General features: G+C 46.4%; 1 protein-coding gene and 1 pseudogene across 3 annotated transcripts in view; both read left to right on the plus strand.

Moving 5' to 3' along the window:
• The first annotated feature begins 1,359 nt into the window (after nt 1–1,359).
• LOC143382706 (bromodomain-containing protein 7 pseudogene) lies at nt 1,360–6,272 on the plus strand (annotated as a pseudogene).
• A 5,168-nt stretch (nt 6,273–11,440) lies between these two features.
• The window catches only part of Ralbp1 (ralA binding protein 1), a 39,708-nt gene continuing 35,800 nt past the window's right edge, over nt 11,441–15,348 (plus strand). The window contains exon 1 of one of the 3 annotated variants that reach the window (XM_076836746.2): nt 11,441–11,772. The gene's annotated coding sequence lies outside the window, so the exon portion shown is untranslated. Of the gene's footprint in view, nt 11,773–12,214; nt 12,321–12,634; nt 12,656–15,348 lie in introns of those variants that run through there. The other 2 variants (XM_076836744.1, XM_076836745.1) reach the window with 2 other exon arrangements.

A 15,348-nucleotide genomic window follows, 5' to 3' on the forward strand; every position in this document is an offset into this window, starting at 1 on the left:
GACAAAGGAGCTGCCACTAGCACCTGAATAGAGTCATGGAGTAACTTCTCATCTGTATCCTGAATAAGCCCAGGGTCCTGCTGTTTGCTGTGGCACTGATGGAAGCAAGTTAAAATGCGGAGGATTTTTTTTCCAGACTAAAAACATCATTATTGCCTTCCTCATAATCCATGGCTTTAAAATTATATATATATATTTTTTCCAATGGACCTTTATTTGTTTATTTATATGTGGTGTTGAGAATTGAACCCAGTGCCCCACACAGGCTAGGCAAGCGCTCCATCACTGAGCCCCAGCCCCAGCCCCAGTCCATGGCTTTTTTTAAAAGACCTAGCTTAACACAGAGACGATGGACATATTCTCATATTTGTCCCATGGAGGTAACTAACAGCTTGCTGTCTGCTGTCTAGTAGGCCCCATCCATGTCAACACATGAAGATCCACTTTTTAAAAGAAAGACACTGTTTATTACAATGGATTTATCATAATTGACTTAATCCTATGCTAACAAACCTTTCATTATTAAAAACAATATCATAAATATTCTCTTGCAAGCCTCATTCGTCTGGTTATAAATAACCTTGGAATAAATTTTGGGGTCACTGCTTCTGCATGCTTCAGTCTTTGTTAGGAGGCCTGCACCTGCCGACTGTCCTCCAGTACTGCTGTGTTGCAGCTTCTGGCCCTGCAGCCCCTGCCACGCAAGCTAAAATGTGCAGCAGAGGGACCCTCACCCTGGACTGTGGGCTGAGCCTAGGACCCACACACGCTGGGCATCTGGTCCTCCTCAGAGCTGCATCCCAGCCCAGGAACTTTTTTTTTTTTTTTTTGCCTTGTTTCAGGTATTAAACCCAGAGGTGCTTCAAGCTGAGCCACATTCACAACCCTTTCTAATATTTTATTTAGAGATAGGATCTAACTGAGTAGGGCCTCACTAAGTTGCTGAGGCTGGCTTTGAATCTTCTGCCTCAGAGTCCTGGGGGCTGGGATCACAGGTTTGTGCCACCGTGCCTGGCTCTAGGAACTCTCTCTATTCACTAGAGGGACCTTTTTCCTCCTTTATTTAGCAGGAGGGCTCCTGCCCTTTGGAATCCAGCTCCCTGGAGGTTATGTTGAATGGTGGCCCTTGGTAATTGGCCCCCACACTGTTCTTACAGTCCTATCTAGTTCCAGAAGCTCCCGATAGCAACTATAGCAACTATGAAGAAATTCTTTGATGGCTTCAAACTTCAAACTTCAAACTTCGAAGCCCTGTTTTGGCTAAGGCCCTTTTTTTGCTTCAACTTCAGTGAGGAGATAGACTGACTTCCTGACACTTGAAAAGTAGAAATTCATTTGTTAAAGGAGCGTGTCCCATGCATGGTGGAATCCAGCAGGACTGAAATCTCCAGTGCTGGCTACCAAGGGAAAGAGGTGGGGACAGACAGGAAGGAAAGAGACACAGACAGGGCCGTAGCCGAGGTCTGCCTCATGACACACAATGTGACTGAGCAACATCACTCAGCGCTTCCGAAAGCCTGGGAGGTGAGGTGGGGGTTTTCAGGTGAGTCCCAGTGGTGTGTCAAGATGGACAGAATACCTTTATTTGATTTGTTTATTTTTATGTGATGCTAAGGACAGAACCCAGTGCCTCACGCGTGCTAGGCAAGTGCTTTACCAATGAGCTGCAGCCCTAGCCCTATAATTTATTCCATGACACAAATTTTAACTTTATTCCCCCAGAAATGATTGAACAAATCATTGTCTTCATGACTTTTGGTGGAAACTTAAAATAACTATGCTGAGCTGGATGAATGGAAGTAAGTTTTCCAAGGAATTTCCATACTTTCCATATTGGTGGCACCAATTTGCAGTCCCTAAGTGTAATCTCGCTTCATAGTTTACTTACTCTTGGAAAGTCTTTAGGACTTGGATGGAACCAGAGAAGGTGGTGTTCACTTATTTTCTTTTTGTATTTTATTCTATTTTTAAATTAAATTATTTATGTATTATAATTAGTTATACACGATGGCAGAATGCAATTCATTTCATATTACACACATAGAGCACAATTTTTCAAGTTACTGATTGTACACAAAGTATTTTCACGCCATTCGTGTCTTCATACATGTACTTTGGGTGATGATGCTAACTATTCCACCATCAATCCTACTCCCTTCTCCCCTTCCTTCCCCTCCCTCCCCTTTGCCCTATCTAAAGTTCCTCCATTCTTCCCATGCTCCCCACATTGCCATTATGAGTCAGCATCCTCATATCAAAGAAAACATTTGGCTTTTGGTTTTGGGGGATTGACTTGCTTCACTCAACATTATGTTCTCCAACTCCATCGATTTACCTGCAAATTCCATGATTTTATTCCCTTTTATCCATTGTGTATATGTACCACAGTTTCTTTATCCACTCATCTACTGAAGGGCATCTTCATAGGTTCCACAGTTTAGCTCTTGTTAATTGTGCTATAAACATTGATGTGGCTGTGTCCCTGAAGTATGCTGTTTTTAAGTCCTTTGGGTATAGACTGAGGAGAGGGATAGCTGGGTCACATGGTGGTTCCATTCCCAGTTTTCCAAGGAATCACATACTTTCCATATTGGCTGCACCAATTTGCAGTTCCTCCAGCAATGTATGAGTGTGCCTTTTCCCCCACATCCTCACCAACACTTATTGTTGTTTGTATTCTTAATAGCTGCCATTCTGACTAGAGTGATATAAAATCTTAGTTTTGATTTGCATTTCTCTAATTGCTAGAGATTTGAACATTTTTTCATATGTTTGTTGATTGATTGTAGATTCTCTTATGAGAAGTGTCTGTTCAGTTTTTTGGCCAATTTATTGATTGGATTATTTGTTTTTTAAGGTTTTTGAGTACTTTATATATCCTAGAGATTAGTGCTCTATCTGATGTGCTTGAGGTAAAGATTTGCTCCCATTCTGTAGGCTCTCTATTCACCTCACTGATTGTTTCTTTTACAGAGAAAAAGCCTTTTAGTATGTATCCATCCCATTTATTGGTTCTTAGTTTTAATTCTTGTGCTATTAAGTCTTATTAAGGAAGTTGGGGCCTATTCCCACATGATGGAGATTAGGGCCTACCTTTTCTTCCATTAGGCTCAGGGTCTCTGGTTTAATTCCTAGGTCCTTATCCAAGGTTGAGGGTGTTCACTTATTTTCAACAATCAGCCAACATGATGGCCAGCCTGTGTTGTCTTCTCCATCTGGTCTATAATGAAGCAGAGGGGGAAAGTCTACAAGTAGAACAAGCTCTGCTGTTTTCTTTTGAGGAGAGGGAATTAACAATCTATCAGAAACTCAGAAGGAAAGGGGGAATTTAAAAGTAATTCGATCTCGACCTTCGCAGGGAATGAGAAAGAGGAACTTAGCAGAGATGTACAGGTATAAAGTGAAGTACTTCACAGTGGCTTCTCCATGACCCATCTCCCGTGCCAGATTTCAAGTCACATCATTAGTGTACCTTCATTGTTAATCTCGAGGACTGCAGGGAACATTCAAACACAGTCATAGTCAAATACAAGAATAACTGTCTTCAGCCCAGCATGGTGGCACATACCTGTGATCCCAGCAGCTCAGGAGGCTCAGACAGGAGAATCTTCAAAACCAGCCTCAGCAATGGCCAGGCACTAAGCAACTGAGTGAGACCCTGTCTCTAAATAAAAAAATACAAAATAGGACTGAGGATGTGGCTCAATGGTAGAGTGCCCCCGAGTTTAATCCCCCACACCAAAAAAAAAAAAAAAAAAAAGAAGAAGAAGAAGAATAAGAATAACTTCCCTCTATAGTGTTAGCTAGAAAGCACTCAGTGTGATCTAGGACTTTCAGAGATGGAGGGTTAAACCCAGACAGACTGGCTCCCAAGCTCATGCTCTCAGTCACTGTGTTGTCACATGTGTTAACGTACATGTAGTTCTTGACCCAGTGGTTCTGTGCATGGCAGATGTTGGCATCACAAACAGAGGAAGAAGACATTCATAGTACCTGAGAACACATGCTTTGGTGGGCAGTGTCACTTTGTGGGGAGACTAGACTGCCAGCCTGTGAGCCTGACACCAAAAAGGGGAAAGCCCGAGGAGGAGGGCAAGTCCTGACCAGGAGCAGAAGCCCTACACCCAGCTGTGGCTAGGACTAGGCTTCCTGGTCTCGTGTATCAGGAGACCCTCCTTTTTGGTTTCAGGTTGAATGTGATTTCTGTCACTTCCTACCAAGAGTTCTAGTGGCTGTGTTGCACAAAAATGGATTAATCACCTACTGCATGCCAGGTGCTCTACCAGTCATCAGAATCAGGCTGTGGAGTGTGCGTATGACTTCGGTTCTTGTCCTTCCTTCCATGTTGGCCGAAAAGACAGCTGTTTCATCCACAGCTTTCATTTGAAATGATGTGTAGGGCCTGGAGGGGCATAACACATTATTTCAGAAATCAAGGAAGTTCTTGCAAATAAATGGCTAAAAATTATTTTGGGGGCCTCTTATCTAGGGGCAGAGTCTATTGTTCCTGGCATATGGGACTTGGCATGTGACTTGCTTTGTGGAGGCCATCTTCTCACAATGGGCCTCACACTATGATCTGGTGAGATCGAGACCCTGTGCAGAGTAAGGCAGAGAAACACCTCCAGGGTCATGTCCCTGTAAGATTAGACTTGACCCTGAGAAGCTTCTTGAAAGCTCTTTAGCCAAACAAGAAGTAGAACAGACACCCCTTCAAGAAGCTTTGATGGGGGCCAGGATTGTAGCTCAGCAGTAGAGCACTTATGAGGCCCTGGGTTAGATCCTTAGCACACATAAAAATAAATAAATAAAATAAAGTTATTGTGTCCAACTACAACTAAGAAATAAATAAATAAATAATGAAAAATTTAAAAAGATTTTTAAAAAGAAGAAGCTTTGAATCAACTGATGAGACAATTGCAAAGAAAAGACCCAAATGCTTTCTTTTAATTTCTATTGCTCCTGGCTATTCCATGAGCATTAAACACCCCTTGAATTTTAGTACCATGAAAGAAAAGATCAAGAACACAGATTCCAGTCCATGGAAGAACTAAAGGATAACTTCCAACTAATGTGCAACAATGCTGTGATTCATAACAAGCCAGAGACCATTTACTGTAAAGTTGCAAAGAAGCTTTTGCACTCAGGAATGAAAATTCTTAGCCAGGAAAGAATGCAGAGCTGAAGGAGAGCATAGACTTCACGGCAGACTTGCAGAAAACTCAAAAGCAGAAAGAACAGTTGCCTGGCAGAGCAGGGAGGACAGAGGCTGCCAGCCATGGGGGGAGGGGGGAACTCTGCAGACGCCAAAACCCAAGCCTTCAAAAGTCCCAATAAGGACGATAAAGACTCAGATGTGCTTAAGATAGTGGAGAAACAGTGCCTCCAAAAGGGAAGAGGAGCAGACTGACCGGTCTGTCCAGGACTCAGGTGGGAGCTGACCCAGTGGCCAGCCAACTGTTAGTGCCAATTTGAAAGAAGAAAACCAGGTGGAACAGGAGCCCTGGGACTTCTCCACCATGTGGCTCTCCTTGTAGGAGAACCAAGCGACTGCCCCGTGAGACTGGGAAGGCTAGTGGGAAGCTTCCCTCTGCAGTGAATGCCTTGCAGCTGTTCCAAGGGCATGAACAGAACAAAGTAACCCCAGTGTTATACTCAATTGTGGACCCCACGGTTCTCATGCCCCACATTACAACTCCACATTGGCAGACATCCCTCAGGATGAGCCTGATTTAATCTGCTCAACCCATGGGAAGACTCTGACCTTCCAAGTGATTTCAGCAGCCATGAATCTTTGGCCACATGCCAAGATAATCCATCTGTGAAGGCAGATAGTTTACTGGATGTTTCAACAGAAGGAGGGCAGGAGTTGAGACATCACTGCCTCAAGAAGAAGGCCAGGTTAGGACCCTGGATTACGTAAGTAGAGCCAGCGGGCATTTTGCGCTCCTGACAGGCTCACAGCACTGCAAGCAGGAACACCCTGGTGCTCCAGGTGAAGTGTGGTCCTGAAGAGGCTGAAGTGTTTCTGAGAAACTCGAGGACACCATGAGATTGCTGGGGGAGCTCCAGAAAGCTTAGAACAAGCGACCAAGCACTAGACCCCCTCCCAGTATAACCTGTCCCTTGGGTCTATGATACAGAGAAATGCACCTGGCCGAACAGGTGACTAATAATCTTGAAGAACTTGCCCAGCAAGTAACTCCAGGTGCCTTGTAAGCATGCATGGAGTTGAAAAAGCAATGGGGATTTCCATTCCTTCTCCCTTGTAGAGAACAATTGCGCAGATCACACTGAAGGTTATGAAGGAGCAGGGACCTGAAGCCACTGGTATTTGATTATATATTATGTACATTTTTTTTTCATTCTGAACTTGGAAATGCTTTTGAAAATATCTTAACTATTTGTAGATTGTGCTTTTAATTAAACTTTGCAACAGTTAATTTTAATGCTCCAGATATTGAACTTCTATGAGGTAACAAAGCTGAACCTGGGAAAGGGCTGTGCATACCAGCGAAGTTAGCCCTTGGCCTTTTCCCAGGGTGTGTCAGAGGATGTGACAGAGAACCTTGGAACACGCCTTTTTCACCGTCATCCCTTAAAAAGAAAGTCCTCAAAATAACTGAAATCCTTGATGTTCCACATTTTCCACAATTCCCCACTAAAGAAATTAAAACCAAATTGCTCCTGAAAATAAGTTATATAAATAAATGATATTGTAAGTGGGGGAATTATCAATGCTTGTGTATAGGGAATGGGGACGAGTTTAGTGTGGAAAGACCATTGCAGAGAGACTATTAGCCATCGCATTGCCCCAGCTAAACCCACTGCCAATTGTGAGTGACCACAGGCAAGACCAGAGTAGTTGTTTATAGCAGCAAGGAATGAGGGGAACCGTTACAAAAAGGAAAGGCAGAATCCTGTGGTTCTGGTGTTGTTTTTCTAATGCGTTCCAAAGGTCTTATCTTTTAAACACAGCACACCAAAAAAAAAAAAAAAAAAAAAAGGAAATTTCTGCCAGATTATATGCCTATAATCCCAATGACGTGGGAGGTTGAGGCAGGAGGATTTCAAGTTCCAGGCGAGCCTGGGCTACTTAGCAAGCCCCTGTCTCAAAATAAAAAATAAAAAGTAGGCCCGGTGTGGTGGTACACACCTGCCTGTACTCCCAGTGGCTTGGGAGGCTGAAGCAGAAGGATCACAGGTTCAAAGCCAGCCTCATCAACTTAGTGTGGCCCTGAGCAACTCAGCGAACCCCTGTCTGTAAATAAAAAAATATAAAAAAGGGTGGAGATGTGACTTAGTGATTAAGCTCTCCTGAGTTCAATTCCTGGTACCAATAATAATAATAATAATAATTTTTAAAATAAATAAATAAAAAGAGCTGGGGATGTATCAAAAAAGAAGTCCTATAACTTCATTTAAAAAATAAAAATAGCATTTCTGAGACGTAATTCAAGTGCCAGAAAACTGACCCTGTTAGAATGTATGATTCATGAAGGTTATTGGTCTGCATTTCTGTTTTGTGCTGATGTCCATGGCTGTTACCAAGGTCATATAGGCCTCATAAAATGAGCTGGGAAATGTTCCTTATTCCTCTATTTTCTAAAAGAGCTTTAATAGATTATGTAATTTTTTCTTAACTATCTCTTAGAGTACACTAGTGAAGATAACTGGACCCGAGTTTTTTTTTGTGGAAAGAATTGTATTTTTTAATTTAATTTTTCAAAACTCAACATGTGTCTGTTAAGTTTTTCTAAGTGGAATGCAGGGTGCACGCCTGTCATCCCAGAGACTCAGGAGTCTGAGGCAGAAGGATCACAAGCTCAAGGCCAGTCTGGGCAACTTTTAGTGAGACCCTGTCTCAAAATGAAAAATAAAAAGGGCTGGGATGTGGCTTGGTGGTAGAGCACTTGCCCAGCTTGTACAAAGCCATCCCCAGAACCACCAGTGGGAAAAAAAGATTTTCTGAAGTCAGCTTTAGTCATTCCTTCTCCCTACAAATTCCTCCATTTTCATCTAAAATTTTTTTTAATTACTGTAATTTTGATTTTCATATTTCTTTCTAATGCTCATCATTTCCGTTAAGTCTGTAATGTTCTCCCTCTTTATATATATATTTTTTGTAATTAAATATTTTATTTGAAAATAAAATAAAAGCCGAGGGGTGGAAAGCCACATTCCATCTACTGATTCCTGGTGCATATTTTTGCTCCACACTGATTTCCTATTATTAAGAGTAATTAGACTACCACCACTGTGTTACACAACAACATTTGCTTTGGTCTTTCAGAATCACTATGCAAGCCAAACTATGCATATCATAAAGCAAGTTTTTTTTTCTTTCTTTTTTTTTTTGAGAGAGAGAGAGAGAGAGAGAGAATTTTTTTAATATTTATTTTTAGTTTTCGGCGGACACAACATCTTTGTTTGTATGTGGTGCTGAGGATCGAACCCGGGCCGCACGCATGCCAGGCGAGCGCACTACCGCTTGAGCCAAATCCCCAGCCCCATAAAGCAAGTTTTCACAAATGTTAGAAATACATGAATGGATTCAAGGCTTACAGAGGAAACATGTGCCCCAGATCATAACTTCAGGGACCTGCTGGCTGAATGTATGCAAACTCGTGAAATCAGAGCTACTTTTGCTAGATATCTCAATGCTGCCAGTGCAACCCTAGTCACCCTTGCTACCCACAAGATTGCAAATTCAGACAATCCCCCTCTTTTCATTTCTATTTTGGTAATTTATGTCTTCTTTCTTTTCCTTAGCCTAGCTAAAAGTTTATCAATTCATTCTTTTTTTTTTTTTTTTCTTTTTATACTGGGAATAGAACTAAGGGGCACTTAACCACTGAGCCACATTCCTAGTCCCCTCCTCCCTTTTAAATAATATTTTATCTCTTAGTTGTAGTTGGACATAATACATTTATTTTATTTTTATGTGGTGCTCAGGATCAAACCCGGGGCCTCACACATGCTAGGCAAGCACTCTACCACTAAGCCACAACCCCAACCCCTCCCCAGCCCTCTTTTATATTTTATTTAGAAGCAGGGTCGCTCTAAATTGCTTAGGGCTGACTCTGAACTTGCGATCCTCCTTCCTCAGCCTCCCAAGTCTCTGGGATTACACCTGTGCGCCACTGCACCTAGCCTAATTTATTTTTTTCAAAGAACAAGTTTTTGGGTCTTTTTTCTATTTTCTTCTGTTCCTAACTCAGTAATTTGTGTTCTCTTCATCATTTCATTTCCTTGCTTCTATTCAATTTAGGTTGTACTCCCTCTACCTTCTGAGCGCCTTGGTTCTAAGATAAGTGTGGCGTGTCACCGACTTTCCTCCAATTGTAGCTATAGGTCCCTCCCTTCACGTTCAGTTGATATGTGGTGGTGGTTTTGTTTTCATTCATTTTAAAGTACTTTCTGGAGCTGGGGTGCAGATCAGTTAGAGCACTTGTCCAGTATGTGCAAGGCCTGGGGTTTGATCGCCAGATCTGCAGAAAGAAAAGAAAAAGGGTATTTTTTAAACTTTTCCTTATGATTTCTTCTTTGACCCATTGGTTATTTACAAATATGTTGTCTAATTTCCAAACATGTAGATATTTCTCAGATTTCTCTCTCTTGTTGATTTCTAATTTAATTTCATTGTGGTAGGAGAACATATTTCAAATGTTTTCTATATTTTAGAATTGTACAGATACTTGGATTTTGTCAAACCTTATGGTCTATCCTGCACAAGCTTTTATTTGTACTCAAAAAAGGTGTAGCCAGGTGCTGTAGTACATACCTATAATACCAGTAGCTCGGGAGGCTGAGGCAGGAGGATCATGAATTCAAAGCCAGCCTCAGCAACTTAGTGAGGCCCTAAGCAACTCAGTGAGACCCTTTCTCAAAATAAAAAGTAAAAAGGGCTGGGGATGTGGCTTAGTGGTTAAGTGCCCTGGGTTCAATTCCTGGTACCAAAAAGATAATTTTTAAAAAATTCTAGGTGGAGTTTCCTACATATGACTAGTATTTCAGTTTGTTTTCATTTCTTGTGATTTTTGCATTTTTTTAGGGGGGTTCCTATTTTCAGATGCATGGATATTTTTAACTTTTGTGTTTTCCTACCCCTTTGCCATAGTTCTTACCCTTTACCATAATAAAACGTCCCTTTTTGTCTCTAGCAATATTGTCATTTATATCTGGCCGTGCCTCCTAATGACTGCTTACATGCTATGTCTGTTTCCAACTTGTTTGATTTTCAGCACTAGAGACGGAACCCTGGGCCTGACACAAGCTAGGCAAGTGCTCTACTACTGAGCCACACACCCAGCCCTCATTCCTTTAGGGACACCAAGATGGCGGAGGCAGGGCCTGAGAAGGCTGTCCCAGGCAGGGGGCCAAGGTCTGTAGTCCAAGCAGCTCAGGAGGCTGAGTCTGGAGGATCGTGAGTTCAAAGCCAACCTCAGCAACTTAGCAAGGACCTGAGTAATTAAGTGAGACCCTGTCTCTAAATAAAATGTAAAAAGAGGGCTGGGGATGTGGTTCGTGGTTAAGTGCCCCTGGGTTCGAAATTCCTGGTACCAAAAAAAAAAAAAAAAGGAACCTGTGTTAGTCAGGACCTTTCACACAAAAGATATACAATCAAATCGGTTATAACTCTTACAATTTTAATACCAACTGTCTTAGATGACAGAGGAAGTTGATGGCTCAGGACTCTTAAGTCTACAGGACAGGTCCACAGTGTAAAATGGCGAGGTTTGATATTGCAGTGCTCATGATGCCACCACAGAATGTTTCTCTTCCTCTCTCCAGCATTTACTTCATCCTCAGGCCCTGCTGGTGTCCTCCCCTAAATTCTCATCCCTCTCTCGTGTCCCCTTGTAAAAGCAAACTGGCCACTGCTTTTCTGGACCTCAGATGCTCATAATACATAAAAGAGCACAGAGGCTGCAGTGCTTTAGAATCCCCAACGCAGGGGATTGTGTGCTCTTTGGTTCTGGTTGGGTTACATGATGACTACTGAAATTCTTGGTTGCCAGAAGGCATGGCCATGCTGCTGCCTCCGCTGAGAAACCCGTCCACACCTCTCAGTAGTGATAGAGGGCGGACTGCATGTGCTGGCTCGCCCCCTGGCTCAGGGGCTCACATGCTTAAGGAGGGGCACAAACCATGAGTGAAATCACAAATCTCACTCTGCCAGTGTTTTTTCTGTCGTCCGCCCCAGCTCGTTTGGCCTCAAGCATAACCTGATCTCAGCAACTACCTCTCCCGCCCCCCTTGTTTCCATTCAGGCCAGGGCTCCATAATGCCCAGCTTGGGTCAGTGTCTATCCCTCGGCCCATCAGTGTCGCCAGAGGCAGAGAGTACGGTAACTGGAACGTTCCCAGGGCCATCCCAGTGGTCACTGCCAGTGGTCACAGAGAGCGGGAAGGAAATGCACAGCAGAAGCAACGGCTTCGTGGCCAGAAGTGGGAGCGCTGAGCCTAGCTACGCAGCTCTGAAGACTGGCTCGCAGGAACGGCGGGGGCTGCAGGGACATCCGCCCCAGGCCCGCGGTCTTAGACAAACAACAGGACCTCAGAACGCGAGTCCAACAAGGTCACGGCCACCTCCCGGCGAGGGCCGCCCAGCGGCCGCACCCCTCCACCCCGGGAGCTCTCCCCGCATCGCCCACGGGCGGGCACCGCCTCTCCAAACGCGAGCCAGCTTCCCGCCCACGCCCTCTCGAGGACGGGACGACCCCTGAGGCTGGCGAGATCGGCTGGCGCGGTTGAGCCGCCGACGAGGAAGGTAGGAACTGGCCGGCCAAAGCGCGAGAAACGAACGCCTCTTCAAGGCCACAGCGCCACGATTGGCCGAGGACTGCGTAGGGCCGGAGTGCCCCGGGCTAGCACTGCGCAGGCTCCAGGGTGCACCAGCGCTCTCGCGTCCTCTCGCGCGACCCCGGTCTCCTCGACGAACCCGGGGAAAGGCGCGGTGCATTCTGGATGCTATAGTTCTATTCCGGGACAAGCGCCCTCAGATGCGGGGGAACGGAGACTCCAAGGACTACAACTCCCGGCGTGCCGCGCGCGGGATTCGGGCGTTCGCCCAGGGCGGCCTCAGCCGTCAGAGCGGAGGGAGGCGGGCCGCGAAGACTGCCGCGGCGGGAGGAGGGCGTGCGCGTGCGCGCGCGCTGGGCCGGCCCGTCCAGTTCCGTCCCAATCCTTGTAAACAGGCGAAGGCCGGGCGGGGTGGGAATGGGGCGCCCGAGGCCGGCCCGGGGCGCGGCGCAGAAGGCGGCGGCCGCGGCCGCGGTGGCAGCGGCGGGGCGGGCGGTTGCGCGGCGGCCGACGCAGGTCAGTCGCGGGGGACGGTAGCACGGGGTCGCGGGTTGCCCTCGCGTGTCACCGGGCTCGGGCGGGGGGCGTGGCCGGCGCGGTGCTCCTCCGGAGCAGACTCGTCTTCTTTGCCCCGGGCTCGGCCCTCCGCCCGCGGGGCGGCCGCCTGGCTCACCGCTCCCGTGCGGGGCCTTCGGGCGGGACGCTGGCCAACACCGAGCTGCGGGAGGCGCGGGGCACCGTGTATGAGGAGGCTTCGGGGGGCACCCGGCACCGAGCGCGAGAAGGCTGCGGGGGGCACCGGACACCGCGCGCAGAGGAGGCAGCGGGGGCACCCGGCGCCGTGAGCGGAGGTGGCTTGTCGGGGGGACACCGAGCGCAAGGAGGCTTGTCGGGGGGCACCGGCCACCGAGCGCGAGGAGGCTGCGGGGGCACCCGGCACGGGGCACTGCCGCGGAGGAGGCAGCGGGGGCATTCGGCGGCATTCGGCATCGTGAGCGGAGGTGGCTGCGAGGGGCACCTAGGGCAGCGCGCATGGTAGGCTGCCGGCCTGGCGCCTGCGGGCAGGGTCCTCTGCAGGTCTCGGCGGGAGTGGACTGCTCGTCTGCGTTGGAGTTGAGACTTCCCCTCCCAGATCACTCCCGGGGTGTTGGTGCGCAGGCTTGCGGGCCCGCTTGCCCTCGCCTCTTCTGCATTCAGCATTGCGAAACAGGTTACAGAACAGCCCCCACCTCTGTCTTCCAGAAGTGGTCACGCTAGTTTAAGTTTTGGCATTAGGTACTGCAGGTGGCCACTCCTTGAGCAAGCGGCGCGCGTTAGCTGGAGGCCTAGCAGCATGCTCGAGGGTCAGGAGAACCTTAGCTCGTGGTATCTTGAACGTGCAGCCTTGTGGACACTGAGTGAGCGTCGCGCCCTGCCCAGCCTCGGTGCGGAGATTTCCACTAGTTTCTACCTCTTGGAGTGGAAGCATCCTGCTGCAATCCTTTGGGCAGTGCTCTGTCGCACTTGGCAGTCATTCCCCAAATACTGGAGGGTGATAAGGTGTAGGCCCATTTGGGTTTGGTGTTCAGGGAGGCAGCACTTCTAACGAAATGAGACTCAATGAGAAAGAAAACCTCACTTCTCTCTTCAGAATTGTCTGCGTGATTTGACAGTTTTTTGGATTGTCTTCTGAAAGGGATTAATTACTGTGGACTGTATGGGCAGGAGTAGGCAGTGGGTCCCAATTTCCGTTTGATGCTCTATAGGTCCAAGTGGGATATGCTGGTTTTAACAGTAACTGCTGATAAGTAAATTTTTAAAAAGTAACAAGAAGCAGTGTAAGATGACCTAATTTTCTCACTCTTCAAAAGCATTATTTACTGTTGGTCTTGCAGGGACCATTTTCTCTAAAGTAAAAAGACGGAAGTGGTATCAGAAGGCTTACATCAAGTTCATGCAGTTATGGTTTGTGCAGCTATATTTGCAGAGTTTTTGCTTGGCAAGGAGAGATCAGGTTCAGATAACCTAAAAGTATGCTTGTTCTTTTTAAAATGCAAAATCCATGATAGAAGCTTATGTTAGCATTTGTAAGAAGGAACAAGGAAAAGTGCTGATTATTTAGAATACAAGAATTACTGTGTGGTAGGTTCTGTGCCAAATAAAGATGGTTTGAATATGGATTAGACCACATGGCCCCTTTAGAAGGTCAGACTTGATCTTTTACTTGAATCATCAGTGAGTACAATATAAATATATTTGTTTGGGCCTCATGCATGCTAGGCAAGTGCTCTGCCACTGGGCTATCTACCAGTCCACAGATGCTTTATGTTTTTAATATTGCTTTGATTGGAGAAAGCATGGGTGTTCAGTGATGTACAGAGGGGTAGTGGTTGATTTGCAGGGTGGGGGTGTGTGTAGGTGTGTATTTCTACCACTGGGCTATACTACCAGTCCACAGATGCCTTATGTTTTTAATATTGCTTTGACTGGAGAAAGCATGGGTGTTCAGTGATGTACAGAGGGGTAGTGGTTGATTTGCAGGGTGGGGGTGTGTGTAGGTGTGTATTGGGATTTAACCCAGGGGCATGTTACTACTGAGCCACATCCCCAGCCCTTTTTTATTTTGTATTTTGAGATAGGGTCTCACTAAATTGCTGAGGGCCTAAGTTGCTGAGGCTGGCCTCAAACTTACAATCTTCCTGCCTCAGCCTCCTGAGTCTCTGGGATTACAGGCATGTACCACCATGCCTGGCTAGTGGTCAGTTTCTTAAGGGAAGCCATCTGTTTGTGTTCTAAGTGGGCTCAAGTCTTTGATTTAGGGGAGCACCACTTGGGAAGAGTTTACCGATAACAAGTTATTCTGGAAACAGGCCTTGGAGAACAGGGACACTTAAAGCCAGGAAGAGGAAGAATTGGAAAAGGAAATTCCTAGGTGTTCAGAGATATAGAGGAATCATGAGAAGGAAGGTCATCAAAAAGGAAGCTGTGCTGGGGCTGGGGATGTAGCTCAAGTGGTAGTGCGCTCGCCTGGCATGCGTGCGGCCCGGGTTCGATTCTCAGCACCACGTACAAACAAAGATGTTGTGTCCTCCGATAACTAAAAAATAAATATTAAAAAGTTCTCTCTTTCTCTCTCTCTCTCTCTCTCTCTCTCTCTCTCTCACTCTCTTTAAAAAAAAAAAAAAAAAAAAAGGAAGCTGTACTTGACAACAGTTAGTGGTTTGGACATGAGGTGCCCCCAAAGTTTCTGTTGGTGCAGGACTGTTCAGAGGTGAAACGATTGGATTGTGAGAGCTGCAACCTAACCAGCCCATCCTAGTTTGAGAGGGCTGACTGGGTGGTAACTAGGCAGGTGGAGCAGGGCTGGAGGAGGTGGGCCCCTGGGGACTGCCCTGGAGGGTATATCTTCCCTGTGACCTCTGCCCTCTCTCCTGATCTCTGCTTCCGAGCTGCCTGAGTGGAGCAGTGCTCCGCCCGCCCTTCAGCCATGTTGTGCTGCCTCATCTGGGACCCAGAATAGTGGACTGACACCCTGGAGTGAACCTCTGGAACCAGAACTAAATAT

This window comes from Callospermophilus lateralis, chromosome 17, assembly GCF_048772815.1.
Source record: "Callospermophilus lateralis isolate mCalLat2 chromosome 17, mCalLat2.hap1, whole genome shotgun sequence".
In the NCBI taxonomy this organism is placed as follows: domain Eukaryota; kingdom Metazoa; phylum Chordata; class Mammalia; order Rodentia; family Sciuridae; genus Callospermophilus; species Callospermophilus lateralis.